Source organism: Spermophilus citellus (genome assembly GCF_964194105.1).
Source record: "Spermophilus citellus genome assembly, chromosome: 8".
Lineage (NCBI taxonomy): Eukaryota > Metazoa > Chordata > Mammalia > Rodentia > Sciuridae > Spermophilus > Spermophilus citellus.
This window is the reverse complement of record NC_138189.1, coordinates 105,884,918-105,901,393: the sequence shown is the minus strand read 5'-3', so window position 1 is coordinate 105,901,393 and position 16,476 is coordinate 105,884,918. Positions and strand designations below refer to the sequence as shown.

At 37.1% G+C, this 16,476-nt stretch overlaps 1 long non-coding RNA gene across 1 annotated transcript in view; it reads left to right on the top strand.

The window, feature by feature from the left end:
* The window catches only part of LOC308654230, a 35,228-nt gene extending 24,432 nt beyond the window's left edge, over window positions 1-10,796 (top strand). The window contains exon 2 of the long non-coding RNA XR_014023201.1: window positions 10,426-10,796. This is a non-coding gene — a long non-coding RNA (uncharacterized lncRNA). The remainder of the gene's footprint in view (window positions 1-10,425) is intronic.
* The last annotated feature ends 5,680 nt before the right edge of the window (window positions 10,797-16,476 follow it).

Sequence of the window (16,476 nt, the reverse complement as noted above, 5' to 3'; positions counted from 1 at the left end):
GAGAAGGGAAATGAAGACACTGGTTCCAGAATCTCTCAGGTGATACCTCAGGTCTGTGAGTGTTAGACTTCAACCTTCTGCTACTGGAAGGAACTAATTTGGTTGGCAAAGGTAGTATTTCTAGGTGACTTAGATAGAAGCCAAAGCCCCAAGGAGAAAAGAGATATCCAGGAGGCCGACCAGTAGGAGCAAATTCTCTCCTCTTCTTCTGGCCTTCCCCTCTTCCATTCACCCCCTACTGGTAAAATCTAGTAGGACCCAGATGGCAAAGCAGAACTGTGGACTGAAGAGCACCAGTCTCAGAACAAGGTGTAGAAAGGTGTGTTGGAAGTGAAAGCTTAATAACTCCCACAAACAGTAACCAAGAAACTAGGAGAGATCTGAGGATGGCTTGGGCCTCTCTCTTCCCAGCTGGATCTGTGGCAGCTCCCCTAGGACTTGATGCAGATCCTCTAATGGTCAGAAGATGCTTCTGAAGACTCAATTAGCATGACCTTTTCAAATAGATCTTACAATGTATGTAGCTTTAATTTGCCCTGAGAACATTATGAGAATTTATGCCATGTATAATTTCAGTTCAGACTAGAAAAGTGTCCAGATGCATATTATTTTAGTCAGCTTTTCCATTGCTGTTAACAAAACACTTGATAAGGACAACTTAGAGGAGAAAATGTTGATTTGGGGCTCATAGTTTTGGAGATTCAGTGCATGTTCCAAGCCCAAGGTGAGGCAGAACATCATGGTGAAAGGGGCCTGGTGAAGGAAGGCAGCTCAGGAAACCAAGAAACAGAGGGAGAGAGCTTTACTAACCAGGGACAAAATACAAACCCCAAAGATTAACCCACTGGTTAAGTTAAAATGCTCATAACCTAATCATTTTACTTCTGAATATTTTTGCATTGTCTCAACCGTGAGCTTTTGGGGACATCTCGTATCAAAACCATAACACATATGTATTAGAAAAGGGGAAGAAATCTTCACTATGCAGAGTTTTTATTTTCTGTCTGCTTTCTGGCAAAAAAAAAAAATCCAGTTTTTTGTCTTTCCCCAAGATTTAGAGTTATATTTATGCCATAGTTAGGTAAAATTTGTTGAAAATTTTACTTCTGATAGTTATTTTTCCTTTCTTACTGTTGTCTTAAAAGTTTTTTTTTCACTGTGATCATTTAGAGATCATTATTTCACTTTTATAAAAAAATCTTTAGCATTTAATGACTCAAAATTCCCATATGGAAAACCACCTTCCAGGTGAATGCATATTTGTTCACCCTGCCCACATGTTTGGTGGCTAATCTGTAGCATTGATGAGTTTAGTTATCCAAATTTGGTAGATTAAAGAAAGTTAGGTTCTAAAATAGCACAAAGAATGGCATCTTCACCACTTATATGTTACTTCTCCTGTAGCTTCCCTTCAATTTTCCTTTTAAAACTGAGTACCACATTTCCTAATATCTGTATATGCCTAGGGAAAAAGTATTTTTTAGAACAATGATATTAATAAAGGTAACTATGTGAGCTTAAACTAAGGCCAACCTTCATAAGGCTAGTTTCTCTAGCTCAGGTTGCCATCCAACAATGCCTTGAAAAATCAAATAGTTCTATGGTCGCTGAAAGGTCAGTAGTATAGAAAGTATACAGGTGAAAGAGAAAGAATCTGAAACAAAATTATTTTGTTGGAGTTTTTTTGCAGATGAAGAACAAATAGAGTAATCATTCAAATACCTATCACCCATGGTTGATCCCAATGTGTTCTCAAAGAGGAGTGAATAACATCTTAGAAGAGAATTTCAAACCTCTATCTTGAGCAACTTAGCCAGTCCCAGTTGACGTGCTCAGTTTACAGCTGCCGTTCATGCAGACAGGCTGACAGATTAACTTGATATACTTGATTTCAACATCAGTGTTGGATCAAGGAGAGTCCCAGCAAGCATCCTGGATTCAGAGAGGTGATTGCTTATGAAATGCCAAAGGTGGGTTCTGTACAAAACTATCTAAGAGAAATCCATCTGCGAGATGCCTTTTCTTCATCAAGTGCAGAATTTACCATAAAGAACACAATAATAATGCTACCTGCTGCTTTGCTTGTGTCTGTTTTTCATTTAACAGCAAGAATCCTCAAATTATATAAACATGTAGAGGCTTTGGTGCACTTTTAGGGAAGGGAAGAAAGAGACCCAGCTGAATCAGCTTCCTAAACTACTGCATTATTTTACCCTGATGGTTTTAATTAGAGAAAAATAACTGCATTGAGACCATCTGCATATTCATAATGTGGAACATATGGTTGGTTTGAAAAAGAAAGTGTATTAATAGTCGTGCTCCTTTCAAGTCATTTCTCACATTCCAGGTTATTTCTTTGAGAAATAATATATTTGAAAAATCTGTTTACTCTTTACATGAGCAAAATATTCTCATTCCTTTAGGTTTTGTGTGTTGCATCTGCTACTATTGTACATTTTAACAAATGCTGAGAGAGAATATGTTTGTTGATGATTGAGAATGCCCCATCAGTGAGTTCAAAATACTTTGCACATGCATGTTTATATTGTCTTTTATTAAGCATAAGTTACTAGAATTCAGTTTATGGAAAGTCTACTAGAATTTTCTGAGGGCACGATAAAGACTCAAAACCAAGATGGCTGTGTAGTAGCATGCATGTATACATGCTTATGTGTGTTCTTGCCAGTTTATGTGAGAGCCTGTGTATCTCTCCTAAGACATAATGTCATGCATATAATTTTGACCAAGTGAAATAATAAGCCATTGTGAAAACTAAGATAATTAGGTATACACAAAGTAATTCAGACATAATGTTATTCTTGTAAAATAAAAAATAAGATGATATGATTTTTCATCTTAAAGTTCTTAATGGAAGAAAAAGCAATATCTAGTTATATGAGAAGTAAATAGAAAACTAATGGAACTTTTGCTTTTTTGTCTGGTTTTTCATGTGGTCACTGGATCAATAAATTCAATTCCCAATGTGAAATAACAAACAAGAAACAACCAGAGAACTTGCACTGGCATAGGTACCTTAATAACAAAACAGAAAAGGGTATAAACTTGGAGGAAAAAGATTAGGAAAGAAATGAAATTTTATTCCTTGGAGACCAAGCTACCATGTTTGTTGAGTAGGGGTAAAAGGGAACAGGGGAAAGAGAATTTAGAAGGTGGAGATGTGTGTGCTGTGAAGAATTTCAGGAAATCAACGTGCTCCCAAGGAGACTGCTACGAAGCTTGCAGGTCCCGTGAGCCTTGACATGCCTGAGTTATTCTTGGCATGTTCCAAGATGCTGTGCGAGCTCCAAGAGCTCAGAGATACAATTTCTTCTTTCAGACTTTGGTAAGGAGCGTTAGAGGATTGAATGAAACAACTTCCAACTTGTTGCCTCCTTTGGAGATTAAATTAATACAGGTATATCAGCAGGTATTGTTCATTAAAAAGACAAAAAAATGTTAAGGCAATCATTGACATTGAAGTAACCAGTTATACTTTTATGAACTGGGTATCTTGCAGGAGAAAACACTCTGACTTTAGTAAGGACATTTGGAGATTTATAGTATTTCACAAAATTTACTGTGATAATTGCCAGATGCAGAATGAGTTTGCTTTTAGAAACACTGAGCGACTCCTTTTAAAGGAACTGACTTTATCTGAATTAGTTTCCTTTGTCTCCCCTCACTCCTTTCGATTAGGACACCACACCTGTAATTTCATTAGATACAGTTCAGTTATTTATCTTGTTTTGAAATAAATGACATCAATTACATTGTCATAGCTCTTTGAATAGCAGGAAGAATGACTTCCTTGTTTTATCTATCTTCTAATTTCCAGTGATAACAATACAAGCTTTTGCATTTGGTTTTTAAATTTGCTTCATGTTGATTATCATTTTATATATCCCAAAACACCCTTGGCTTTTTTCTTTACTGCGAATACAAAAATTTTCACTAGATTTATGATAGTTTTTTGTGCGTGTATTTATCTTGGCTACAAGCAGTGTGGCATAAGTATTCTTTTTGCTTTAGGTCCCAAATTGTTTTATTTATCCTACTAATGACTTTATTTTTCATCCATGAATTTTATAGTAGTTAGAACTCAGTTATAGGTGATTAAATTGTCTCCACTTTTTTCAAGGGGACAGATTGTACTTAGATGTGGTAAATCTAGGTTTCAGTAAAATATGGACAATTTGATAAATCCAAACATTTTTTTTTACCTATGCTTCTAACTACATGCCAATTCAGACATAACTTGGAATAAAAGATCTTCATCAATAACCATTTTCCTTTCCTTAGTAACTTAGCATAGGACTTGATATATATCACTAAGTACTGTGTACTTATCAATATTTTTAACAAAAAATCAAATCAGTGATGCAATATGAAGTGGCTAAATCATATGATGTAAACCTTTCTTTTTAAAAATTGTGATAACATGTAGTGCAAATAAAATTTATCATTTTGGCCATTTTAAGCATATAATTCTTTGGCATTGAGTATATTCATATTCTGGTGCAACCATCATCTCTTGAATTTTTCATCATCCCAAACTGAAACTCTGTACCTATTCAATGATAATTCTTCATTTCCTGGCAACCACCATTCTACTTTCTGTTCTATGAATTTGATTATCCCAGGTACCTCATATAAATGAAATTACACAATATTTTCTATTTTATGTAAATTTTCTCTTTTAAAGTGGATCTTGCAATACTAAGGCGATGACTTGGACTCTCCCATTTTCTCCTCCACCCCACTTCAGTTCCAAACTCTATTACCAATGGAATATGGTGGGAGGTTTCATGATGTGTTCCCTTGGTCCTAGTGACATCATGCTTCAATTATCTTCTCCAAAGACAAATTCATTTCACGTCTAATCAGACTGATTGAATGTATCACACTAATAGCAGAATAAGTTATGTGAGGTAGGGAAGTAGAAATATACTAAAGTAACGAAGTAACTGGAATTATTCTGTCTTGTGTGTGTACCTAAAGGAAATTATTTTGCTTAGCAAGTAACAGTAATAACTGATCTTCATATGTCAGATTATAGTTTACCAGTCTGACATTTTCCTATCAAACAATTGTCTCAAAAATATTAATCTGTATCTCACATTTAGATACTAGGATTAAGGTTCAGTGAGATTAACTCACATTCATAAGTCAAGTGAATGGTTTGCAGGGCTCCAATGTCATTCCCATGTCCAGTGTTTGGCTTCCCATTCTGGTGATCTGATCAGGAGATGCAGCCTTCTCCTTTTAATTTGACCTCCTAAGAAACCTCCCCCTATTTCCGACACTCTGCTACTCTCTCTAAGGACCAGACATTTAACCTACCCATCCTGAGTTTTCATGAGGGTCAGGAGCTTCCCATGTCTGGCAAAGAGCTTCACCCCAGCAGCTGTACTTAAGGATTATGAACTCTTTCCTCTCATCCAAACTAGGTCACATTTTAGATAGTGGGGAGAAATAGTGCAGAACTAGTTGAGAGAGGCAGCTGACCAAGTTCTATTACTGGCAACAAAAATGGAAAATGGCCTTATGTCAAACTCCAATATGAAATTGCAAATGATTAAAATAATAAAAAATGATGCCAATGATTTTTAAAAAGGCTTTCAACATCTAAGGAACATGGCATAGAACGTATCAATTGACTCTGTGATCCCCCTGTTGTATCTGTGTGAAAGGGCTGTGTGGGAAATACAGCAAAGGGAAGAAGGTACTAAGCAGAAACCTCAGGGCTGTGCTTTCCTGACTCTTGGAACCTCACATCCCCGAGAGTATTGTCAGTGGTTTTTAATTTTTTTTTTAATGTAGCTTGGCAGGGCTGTAGAAGTGTTTTATTTTTTAAACCCTTACTGAACACATCCATTGACAGAACAGTGTTCTGCTGGTCCTGAAAGCCTGCCAAGGCAGGAAAATGAGTTAGGCTACATGGATTCATCTCTCAGCTCCTTCTCATTTGCTCCTACTTTCCATGGCACTTTGATCCTTTCTCTTTTTCCATTCCAAATTGGTCCCTGTGTATCCTGTGCCAATTGGCACACTTCTATTAAAGAAATATTTTGCTAATAATATCTTAGCTCTGAATCCTCCGCCCCAGTCTCTTTTATCCTGTCTGGGTATAAAGTAGATTGTTCTAAATTCTACTGTTGAATCTTGCAAGTACAAGCTAGACTGCTTACCCTTAACTTCAATTTATTTATTTATAGATTCACCAAACATTTTTTTTATTGTAAAGGTTCATGTTTCTACAAAAATAATTTTTAAAAATTATATAACATTTTATTTTAACAATTTGATAAAAAGATAATCATTACTGAATGTATAATGGTTTGCTAATTTGTGAGTGTAGCCTACTATATGGAGCTATTTGAAATATAGTTTTCAGTTGGTAAAAGTGAATCTTATCAAGAGACACAGAAGGCTTTCTAACAAGCTGTGCCGTACTGGACAAGTTACTTCATCTATTCACGTCTTCAGTATGCATCAAAATCAAGCAGCGGAAGTTTCCACTTGCTTTGGGCATTAAAATGCAATGACTGTATGGATTTATAAAATAAAGAGAAAACCTGGCATGTTGCCTGGGGACTCCTAGGAGTTATATTTCAGATGCTGTTGGCTGTATGTTTCTAGAAATCAATTTTCTCATTAGGTTTCCTTCAATTTTGAAATTCTCTGTTTCTAAATTCTGCCCCTGTATATGGAGAAGCTACTGGCTTCTAGAAATAAATAAGTTGAGTTGTGCTTCAGTGAGGAGACCGAAAAAAAAAATCCAGAGTTAGAAGAGTAACTTTAAGGCAATGATGTCTTGCCATTTGTTTTTGGTTTTAGACGTTGAACTGTTGTCAGACATAATATGACTTCTGTGCTTGGTTTGAATTGTGTGGCTTGGTTTACATGAATATTTTATCATTATACATTAACTTTATCTGGAACATGATTTTTTAAAGAGTTCTATTTGAGTAAAAATGTTTCTATTATGCCCTGGGCCCTACTGTTCTATGAAATGTACTTTGAATGTTATAATAGAACTCCATTAGAAACAGGATTAAAATGAAAGCATTTCATTTTAAGAGAAACTTTTCAATAATAGTACATAGAGAAGCTTGATAAAATTCTTAATATTTAATAAGGTGGTTTATAAGTTTGAACAATATTTCTTTTTTTTCTAATTTATTTTTTGGTGCATTAAAATTATATATAACGGTGGAATTCATTGTTACATATTTATGCCTGCACACAATATAACAATATAATTTGGTCAGTTTTGCTCCTCAGTACCTCCTCTTTCCCTTGATCCTCCCTTCCTCTGCACTCCTTCCTTTATTCTACTGGTTTCCCTTCTATTTTCATGAGATTCCCTCCCCACACACCTTTCTTTTCCTTTTTCTTCTCTAGCTTCCACATGTGAGAGAAAACATACAACCTTTGACTTTTTGTTTCCCTTATTTTACTTAACATCATGGTCTCAAGTTCCATCCATTTTCCTGCAAATGATATAATTTCACTCTGTTTTATGACTGAATAAAATTCCATTGTGTTTATATAGCACATTTGCTTTATCCATTCATCTTTTGTTGGCCACCTAGACTGGTTCCATGACTTGGCTATTGTGAATTGGGTTGCTGTAAACATGGGTATGCATGCATCACTATGGTACGCTCACTTTAATTCTTTATGATATACACCAAGGAGTAGGAGAGCTAGGTCATATGGTACTTCCATTCCTAGTCTTTTCAGGAAAATCCATACTGATTTTCACAGAGGTTGTACTAATTTACCATTCCAGCAGTGTAAAATTATTCCTTTACCCCACATCCTCTCCAGCATTTATTATCATTCATATTCTTGATGGCTGCCATTCTTAGTGCAATGAGATGAAATCTCAGTATAGTTTTTTTTTTTATTGTTGGTTGTTCAAAACATTACATAGTTCTTGATATATCATATTTCACACTTTGATTCAAGTGGGTTATGAACTCCCATTTTTACCCCATATACAGATTGCTGAAGATGTTGAACATTTTTTTCATGTATTTGTTGGCGATTTTTGAACAATATATTTCGTAGAGGCAGGGTGTTTCTACATTTCGTAAAGGAAGATTGTCTAGGATTTAAATTGGATGACTTTGGGCCAGTTATGTGAGCTTAGACTAATCATTTTCCACCTTTGAGTCTTAGTTTTTCGTATGTAAGGTGGCACAATAATAATTACTTCATGGTATAAGAGCTAAATACTCTCTTGCCCATAGCAGGAACTAAGCAAGTGATCTTGGGATAATTTTTTACTTAGAGATGAGAGACTTTAATTCTCCTAACTACACGGTACACTATTTTTTTTTTCTTTTGGAATTGAAATAAGCATTTGCTGGGTACAGTTGTGCAATTTAACTATTACTTTAATAAATTTGCTTTTAAATTATATCTACTGATTACTTCCTCCATGGCTAGAATTGGCCTTTTATTACATACTCACCCTTAAAAATTAAACTGTCAGCAAAGCAAGTCAATGACTCACCAGCTGAACTACTCCCTGTAAAATATGGTCTTCATTTTATATTTCATTTTGCTTCTCTGCTGGTTTTCTGACCTGAATCAAGAACATTTCTTTTCCCCCTGTCTTCCTTTTATTCAGAATATATTTATTGAGTGTCAGTTACTAGCAAGGGACACTTCCAGGTCCTGGGTATAGAGCAGTAGATAATCAAGAAGGCCTTCTTTCAATCAGAGGGGTCAGTGAAGTCCTCTTTGGGAGGGCCACTTAAGTTGTGCAATCTTTACAATATGATATCTGTTCTCATTTCCCTCTGCTCAGAGGTTGCTGAAGTGCTTCTGGTGCTCAGGCCATCTTTACTGGAACAACATCTTCTAGATGCATAGGGCCATCTGGTTTTGTCTTACCCTCCTCATGATTTTCCACTTGATTGCTTCTCAGAATGCTTGGGAAGTCATGTGTGTCAAGGATAACTGTTTCAAGGATCACTGATCAATGTTTCCTTTAAACCTTTCTACTTAAGCTGTACAACACAGAGTGAGAAAGTTTGGAGATTGGGTGTATAGGTATTAGGGACAAAGTAACAATATCTCCTAAGCACTGTGTTTTGGTACTATGCAAAACATTTTCTTTGTATCCCCATACCCTGATAAAAATCCTGTGAGATGGCTATTACTACCATTTATATTGTGGAAGCATCTCAGAAACATTAAGCCTCTTGTTTAAGTCACCACCTAATAAGAGGCAAAGCCCAATTTTCATGCCCATATTTCATTTACCATTCCATGTTTCCATCTATGCTATGGTACTTGTTTGGGAGGTATGCCTATTTGCTCTGATTCTCATAATGAATATAATTCACAATGCCCTTTTTCTAGCCACCTGACGCTTTATACACATCAGCCAGAGATACACTAATCTCAAGGATGGAATTGAACCAAATACTCATGGAACAAAAGAATACAATAAAATTAAAAAAAAAACTTTGAAAAATCCAATTTTATTTGTATGAAGGAAAAAGCCAAACACAACCAATGGCAATAGATATGCTATTTGTTGTAGTTGTTGGCTTAGTGTCCCTTTCTTTGAGAAATCATCTTTCTCCCTAAATTTCATGTGGTTCTGGACATATTTTCAATCAATATATCTGGCCTCCAAGAGATAGCACCTCCCAGCTACTTTCTTGCAGTCATGATGGGAATGTGAGTCAGGCTTGGACTATCCTGTTACCTGACACCATAGGCCACATTGAAGCTTCCAATAGGAGAGTCATGACTCAAGGTGAACCAATAAAATCCTTTGCCAATATTGGCAGGTAGATGGTAGGAAAGGAAAATTAATTTTGGCTGCAGTTACAAAGTTGGGAAGCCATAAATTTCTCTGGAAAGTGGTTATTTTTTAAAACAGCAAAGGTTATTTGCAATATAAAGCAAAAGAAGAAAATGCTCTAAGTCTGTCTCATTCTCAGGGTGAGGAGTGGAGATTGAGAATGAACCAGGAGAAAGAGAGAAATAGTGGAGAAGAGGCAGAGAATCCTGGTAATATTGGGTTCTGAGATCTGGGTTCCTATAGTTTTAAATCTGTGAGAAACTTAAGTAGATATTGGTCCAGCTAGTTGGAGTGAGTTTCTATTACTTGAACCTAAAAAATTTATGATTAATATATTGGGACTCTCCAAGAAGCTATAGAGAGCTATTGATTCTTATTCTCTGGAGAACATAGATTAATCTGATCTTTTATCAGCCCACTTTCCTATAGTAGTCCAACAAAACTTGTATGGCTGTTGTTTTATTGATAGCTACATTAGCAAGGGCAGTTCTTCATTCTCAATCTAAACAAGAAATTTTGGAACCTACAGTCTGATGATCACACAATTGACCATAGTGACCCTGATTTAGGTCTAAATCAATCTTTTCTCTTTTTAGGTCAGCTAAAAAGATGCAAAAAAGGAGGTACTCTTCAAAATGTGTGGACCTGACACTCATGTAGCACTACTGCTATGGATGAATTCAAGAGACTTTGGATTTTTTCATTACCTGTAATTTAAAATAACCCTGAGGTTTAGAGTGAAAGTGGTTGTCTTCTTGCCTACAAAATGGAGAGAGATGAGCACAAGGTACTTCCATGCTATTGTTGTGTTCTTAAAAAATGGCACCTAAGCTGGATGCTTGCAAACCAATCAGATGACAGTGGTGATGTAATTTATGAAGTAAAAAAAATCAAACTGTAAAAACAATCGCAATACATACTCTCATTAAATGTATTTCTTATTAAAAATTCAAAGTTTTATACATTTGACCTAAGGTAATGTGATGTGCCTGGAAGTAAAACATTTCTTGAACTATAAATGTTAGTAGAAGTTTTATTCTAGAACTCTCTGGCTTTCTTTTCTTTTTCTTTCTTTTTTTTTCCTTATTTCAAAGAAAACTTGGTTTTATGCCCCCCCCCCCCCCCGCCCCAAACTTCTCAGCCCCTCCAAGACTTTTCAGAATCTGGGCATCACATGTATATCCATGTGAACTTTTCTCTTTAGCCAATGAAGTATGCTCAATGTTAGTTTCTACATACCCAGTGCAGCCAAATGGCAAGAAGTACTAAATGCTGTGGACTTAATACTGTCCTTGTCATGCACCAACGTGCATGATGTTTGGCAGATATAAAAGGAACTCTGTTCCCCTGGGACAGGAATTACTGGGATACTCTGAGCCTTGAGTGCCTGAAGTAGACCCCTGGGTACCCACGTGTTCACATGTAAGCCTCCTCATGCCCTGCTGGGAGACTGCTCTGCAGTTTCCCGCTGGGCTCAAGCCAAGTCAGACAGGCCCTTTTCTATCAGTCTCTTCTCCCTGGTCTTTGGATCTTGTTCTTAACATAACATACAAGGCTGTGCGTGACTTGCTCTCATAATTTTCCTTGATTCTTTGCCTCAAAATTCATCCTCTAGCAATATACAACTTTTTGTTTATAAAAGATTCTGAAGTTGTCTGCTTCATTTTACCCATTCAAATGTGATTTTAGGTTTTCTCTTCTCGTGAAGAGAAGATCTGACTACTTAAGCCCATGCCATCCCTTCTACTTTGCAGTCCTCTTAATTTCTAGATCCCCACATAAACCCTTCTCCTTATTCTCCCCATCCCATGTTGCCAGTTTCTGTTTTCATACCTATGTTGTCTCAAGGGAAGTTTTAACTCAGGCAAGACTGAGTTCAGAGGATGTGGGGAACTCAGGGACACACAGCACTAGGAGGCTTGAGGCGGGAGTTGCAGGACAAGGTCAGAGATGAACTGGGTCAGAAATGTCTGTAAGAGGTTAGGTTCCTGGGGGCATCAAATCTGGCTGGCACTGTTTCCCAGAGACACAGAGAGGACATAGGTGTTTCATGAAAATGCTGGGATCAAAGCATTGGTTAAACAATCTTCTCCTGATAAGAATCCAGGTGGCTTGTGGCAACAGGGGAGGCTCTGACAATATACAGGTGGAGTAGGAAGAAGTATTCCTTCATCAGTAGGAAATGGTGCTGCTGGGCTAGCAGGTTGGGGCAGGAGCCCAAAATATAAATCGAATGAGGAAAAGATGAAAGGCAGTGGAGAAAGAAAAATGGAGGGAAGGCAGGAGAGGAAGGACAATGAGGGGATGGTAGAAAGAGGCTAGCAGTGAGAGAAGAATAAAAGAGTTCAAGATCAGGGGAAAGAAATGGAATGAAAGAGAAGAGAGAAGGTAAGGTTCAAAAGTGATTAGAAAGGAGAAAGCAGGGGGTGGAGTAGCTCAGTGCTCAACTTGCAAGAAGCCCTGGGTTCCATCCCCAGCAGCAAAACCCAAAACCAAAACAAACACACGAAAGTAGAAAGAAAAGGCAGGAAATCACATCACCTGCCTGAACAAATTTGCACTCAGTAGTCATGTGAGGCAGTAGGTAGAGTCATACGCTTCTCCCTAAAATCACTGTCTGCTTTCATCTCCCAAACATATACTTTGACGTGGACAATTGCCATTTTTTTTCCTCACCTTCTACAAAGTGTTAACAAAAGCACTTCAAATGTTTTTTGGCTATAATTAATTTGCATTATGTATTATATAGCCATTGCATATATTTATATGCATTGCATATATTATACATGCATTATTCATTGCACAAAAATACAGTATGATTGCTATGCAAACACTATTTCAAAACCAATTTCCTAACCTGCACACTGAAGCACCTACTTCTGCCTTAATTACACTGCTACTTTGAAACCTAAATTCCTGTGTGGAACTCTAGGGCTGTCATAGTTTCAGTCACAACTCACTTGTGGATTTGAGGCTGTGATGCATTTCCTGGACTCCTTAGAATTGACTCATCACTCAGCAAGGTCTAAGTTAATAGATGGTTGAGAAGGTAGTTCATGATTCATTTTTAATATCCATGTAAGAATAGCATCAAGAGTTGTGTATATCTAGCACTTGAATATATTAGCTAAGAAATGGATTAATGAAAATAAACAATATTTCGATGTACTATGTTTATAATATTGTTTATAAAATAAACAATATTTCCATGGGGCTTCTGTGAAGATTTAGAAACATATACTTCAAAGAGTACCTAGCCCAAAGTACTGTTTAATATTATCTATTACTATCTTTATTTTTATTATTATTTGTTTAGTGCTTACAGTTTAGCCTGAAATAACTTATTTGATCTTCATGACCACTCATAAGGTAAACAGAGCAAGTGTTATAGCTCAGATTTACTAGTGAGGAAATTGTGTTTTGTCCCACATTACGCACAGGCCTACCAGGAGGAACACACTGGAAGTTCTTCACTTGCCTGGTTCATGATGTCCACATTCTTATGAGACTCAACCAACCAAGTCAGCAAAATAAAAATGCTATTTTTAAAGGGTCATGAAATAATATATGGGGTGTTCTAACAACACTTGGTAAAGGATTTAACTATTGTTTACTGCTTGGTATACTTTAAAAAATATTTTTAGTTTCAGCCAGGGTTTATTTCTGACCTCTTTCTCCATTATCTTTCAAAATTGGGAAAGTAATACTCAAAATTTGAAGACTGAAGGGCTACTGGGAACAGGGTTCAAAATTATATTGGCTTCCAAGCTGCTCCATTTTATTAGTGCATCTAAAACTGACATTTGCTGGTGACTGTGTGTAGTTTTAAACAGATCCTTTGTTGAAATAAAGTGGGGTGGGGGAAGCAAGGCAGTAAATCCAGGGCTGGAATCAGACAGCCAATTTCTGACTTGCTCTGTGACTCTTGACAAATCATTTAATATCTATAGCTTGTTATCTTCCAGTGAAAACCAGGGCAAACACCAGGGCAGAAGTGTCATGGGACATTGTGATTACCAACAATAAAAAATATATTGAAACCATTTGTCCAGGAGTAAGTTTTTGACATGCAAGTCAGAATGCTAGATTGATTGAAGGGGGCTCACAGCTTGGATCCCCTTGAGGGATATCATCAAAGGCACTGCTGGTGGCTACTGGACACAAATTTTTATTCAAAAGCTTTAAGTCTTCTTTGGCCTTGGTGATTTTACTAGAGGACAAACTACAAGCATTGCTACTGTCTATGGAGGATGCATATTAATTCTTTTCCCTATGGTCTCTAAAGGATTGCTCAGAAAAATCCTTAAGAAATTAGTTTGGATTCAACTGGCCAAAGTTTTTCCTCCAAAAGGTCTAAGTACTGGCTGTGCACCATTCACGTTCTGGAGGCTTTGATGAAGTCTGTACTAAATACTTTCTGGCACATTTCAAATGTGTGAAACCTGAGGGAATGAAGAAATACAAGTCTAAAGAGATTGTGTTTTTTCTCACATCCATGTTCTTCTTTATTGAATTGCCCATGAGTGTTGGCAGCCTTAAATCAGAACTTTCTGTAGTTCCACTGAGGAATAAAATAGACTCTGGACCTTCCATAATTTTAAAGGTCCTCAGAACAATCAGGTTAGAATGAAATTTGCTTGGAGCCCAGTTCATATCTGAAATTGCTAGTTCTCTTCCATATTGCTATCCACTCCCAGGTTATCTGATCAAGTGCTGGCTTGCAATCCATTCATGTGCTGATGCTCCTGTGTTACATCTCTGAACCAGACTTTCCCCTTGAACTTTAGTCTACATATCTAGTTACCTACTTCACACCTCCACTTGGCTTTCTAAAAGCACAAGTCTAACACACTCAAAACAAAAATCTCTATTTTTTCCCCACCAATGATTTTCTTTTCATAATCTTCTCCAAGCTGTCAGTGGCAAATTCAATCTGAAAATCTATTCAGTCCCCCACTTGACTTTTTATTCCTTCTTTTCTAATGACTCGTATTCAAAACTTCTCAGCAATTCCTATCAGGTTTGGTTTTCAAAATGTAGGTAGGATCTGATCACTGTGTGCCACCTCCTCCACCACCTCATTGGCCCTTTTGCAGAGATTACTTTCCAACTACTCTCCATGTCTGTTGTTGCCAGAGTTTTCTGTGTGATTCTTTTAAAATGGGACTCACATTTGGTCATTCATCTGCTGGAAACTTCTGAAATTTTCCTATATAATGACAGTTAAAACAAAAGCACCTCAATTCCCACACTATTCTCCCTCTTTCTCCTCTTTCCTGAGAGCCTTCCTCTTACTCTGTTCGAGGGACTGTCCCACTTGTTCTTCCTCTGGATTCTCGGGTCTCTGTACGTCTTGTTACCTTTTCCTGGAATGCTCTTTCACCAGAACCTGCAAAAGTCACCTTCTCGTCTCTCAACTTCTGGATTCTGAAAATTGTTCTCTCCCCTCACTGATACCTTTGCACTATGGGTCTTAACAACCTGGAATAAAGCACTCTCACTTGTGTTTTCCCTAAACGCCATCTTGGTAAATTGTCCCTTTTTATAATAAGCCTTCTTTGATTTGTCCTAATTTGAATACGTATTTTCTTTCCTGCTGTGACCCTGAATAATACCATGGTTGGAATCAGACTTAGGATTTATTGGGACTGGAAGTGGACATAGAAAATAGGACATGGAAAAGAGATTCTGGGATTCTCTCTCCTAAATTCATGGAGTACAGGGAGAATCATCTTGTCAGGGGAAGTTGGGAATAGGTCATCTATGGCATGGAAAGACATTGCTATCACCTAACTCACCACTGATGGTAGTGTAGAGTGATATGCACATGGAGAATAACATGAGATCAGAGTGTCAACTTGAGACTACAAAGACCACGGACTAAACTGGCTTCTTTCTCTTAAGAGCTTACTTAGGGAAAAGAGAAATGAAGAGATACAAATTTACATCATAATATATAATAATAAGTCTCTGTGGAGAACAAGAAGACTTCCATGTCAGATTTGAGGAAATTCCTGGTCTCCTTCTGTTGCAGGACCCATGGTAGGCTGAGGCACCAGCTGAGGACTGATTATAAGAGATGTGGAACTGCAGCATCAGTTAAATGCTCAAGTTTTCCAGATTTCTCATCTAAAACAAAACAAACAAACAAACAAAAAAACTAGAAGGAGTTGTACCTTGAGGCAGGGAATTGAGAAATTTGAGCGGATACAGACAGGAATGAGAATTTTGATCCTCCAAATTCTTTTGTTTGGGGAAGAATCTCTACCAAACTCCCTTCTCCAAAATAGTCCTCTTCTATATGAAAGCTTTTCAGTGGTTGATTCTAAGGCTATTGATTCAAGCTGGTATTGATTTTCTTCAAGACCCAACTTCACTAACTCTCATTCATTTTAGACCTAAAATAGAGAGTTGTTTTCCAATATATCCTAGTATGAGAAGTACAAATATTCCTCCTTGAGGAAAGGACATATACAAGAGGACACAGAAATTGACCAGTCTGTATCAGCAGGAGCCTGGGAATATGGTGTGGGAGTAAATTTCTAAGTATTTTAGAGCAGGGGAGAATACTACAAGGATGGAACAGTAAAGACATGAACATAGTCACACTCACCTGGAAGTGTATATTCAATATGCTATCTCCAGGG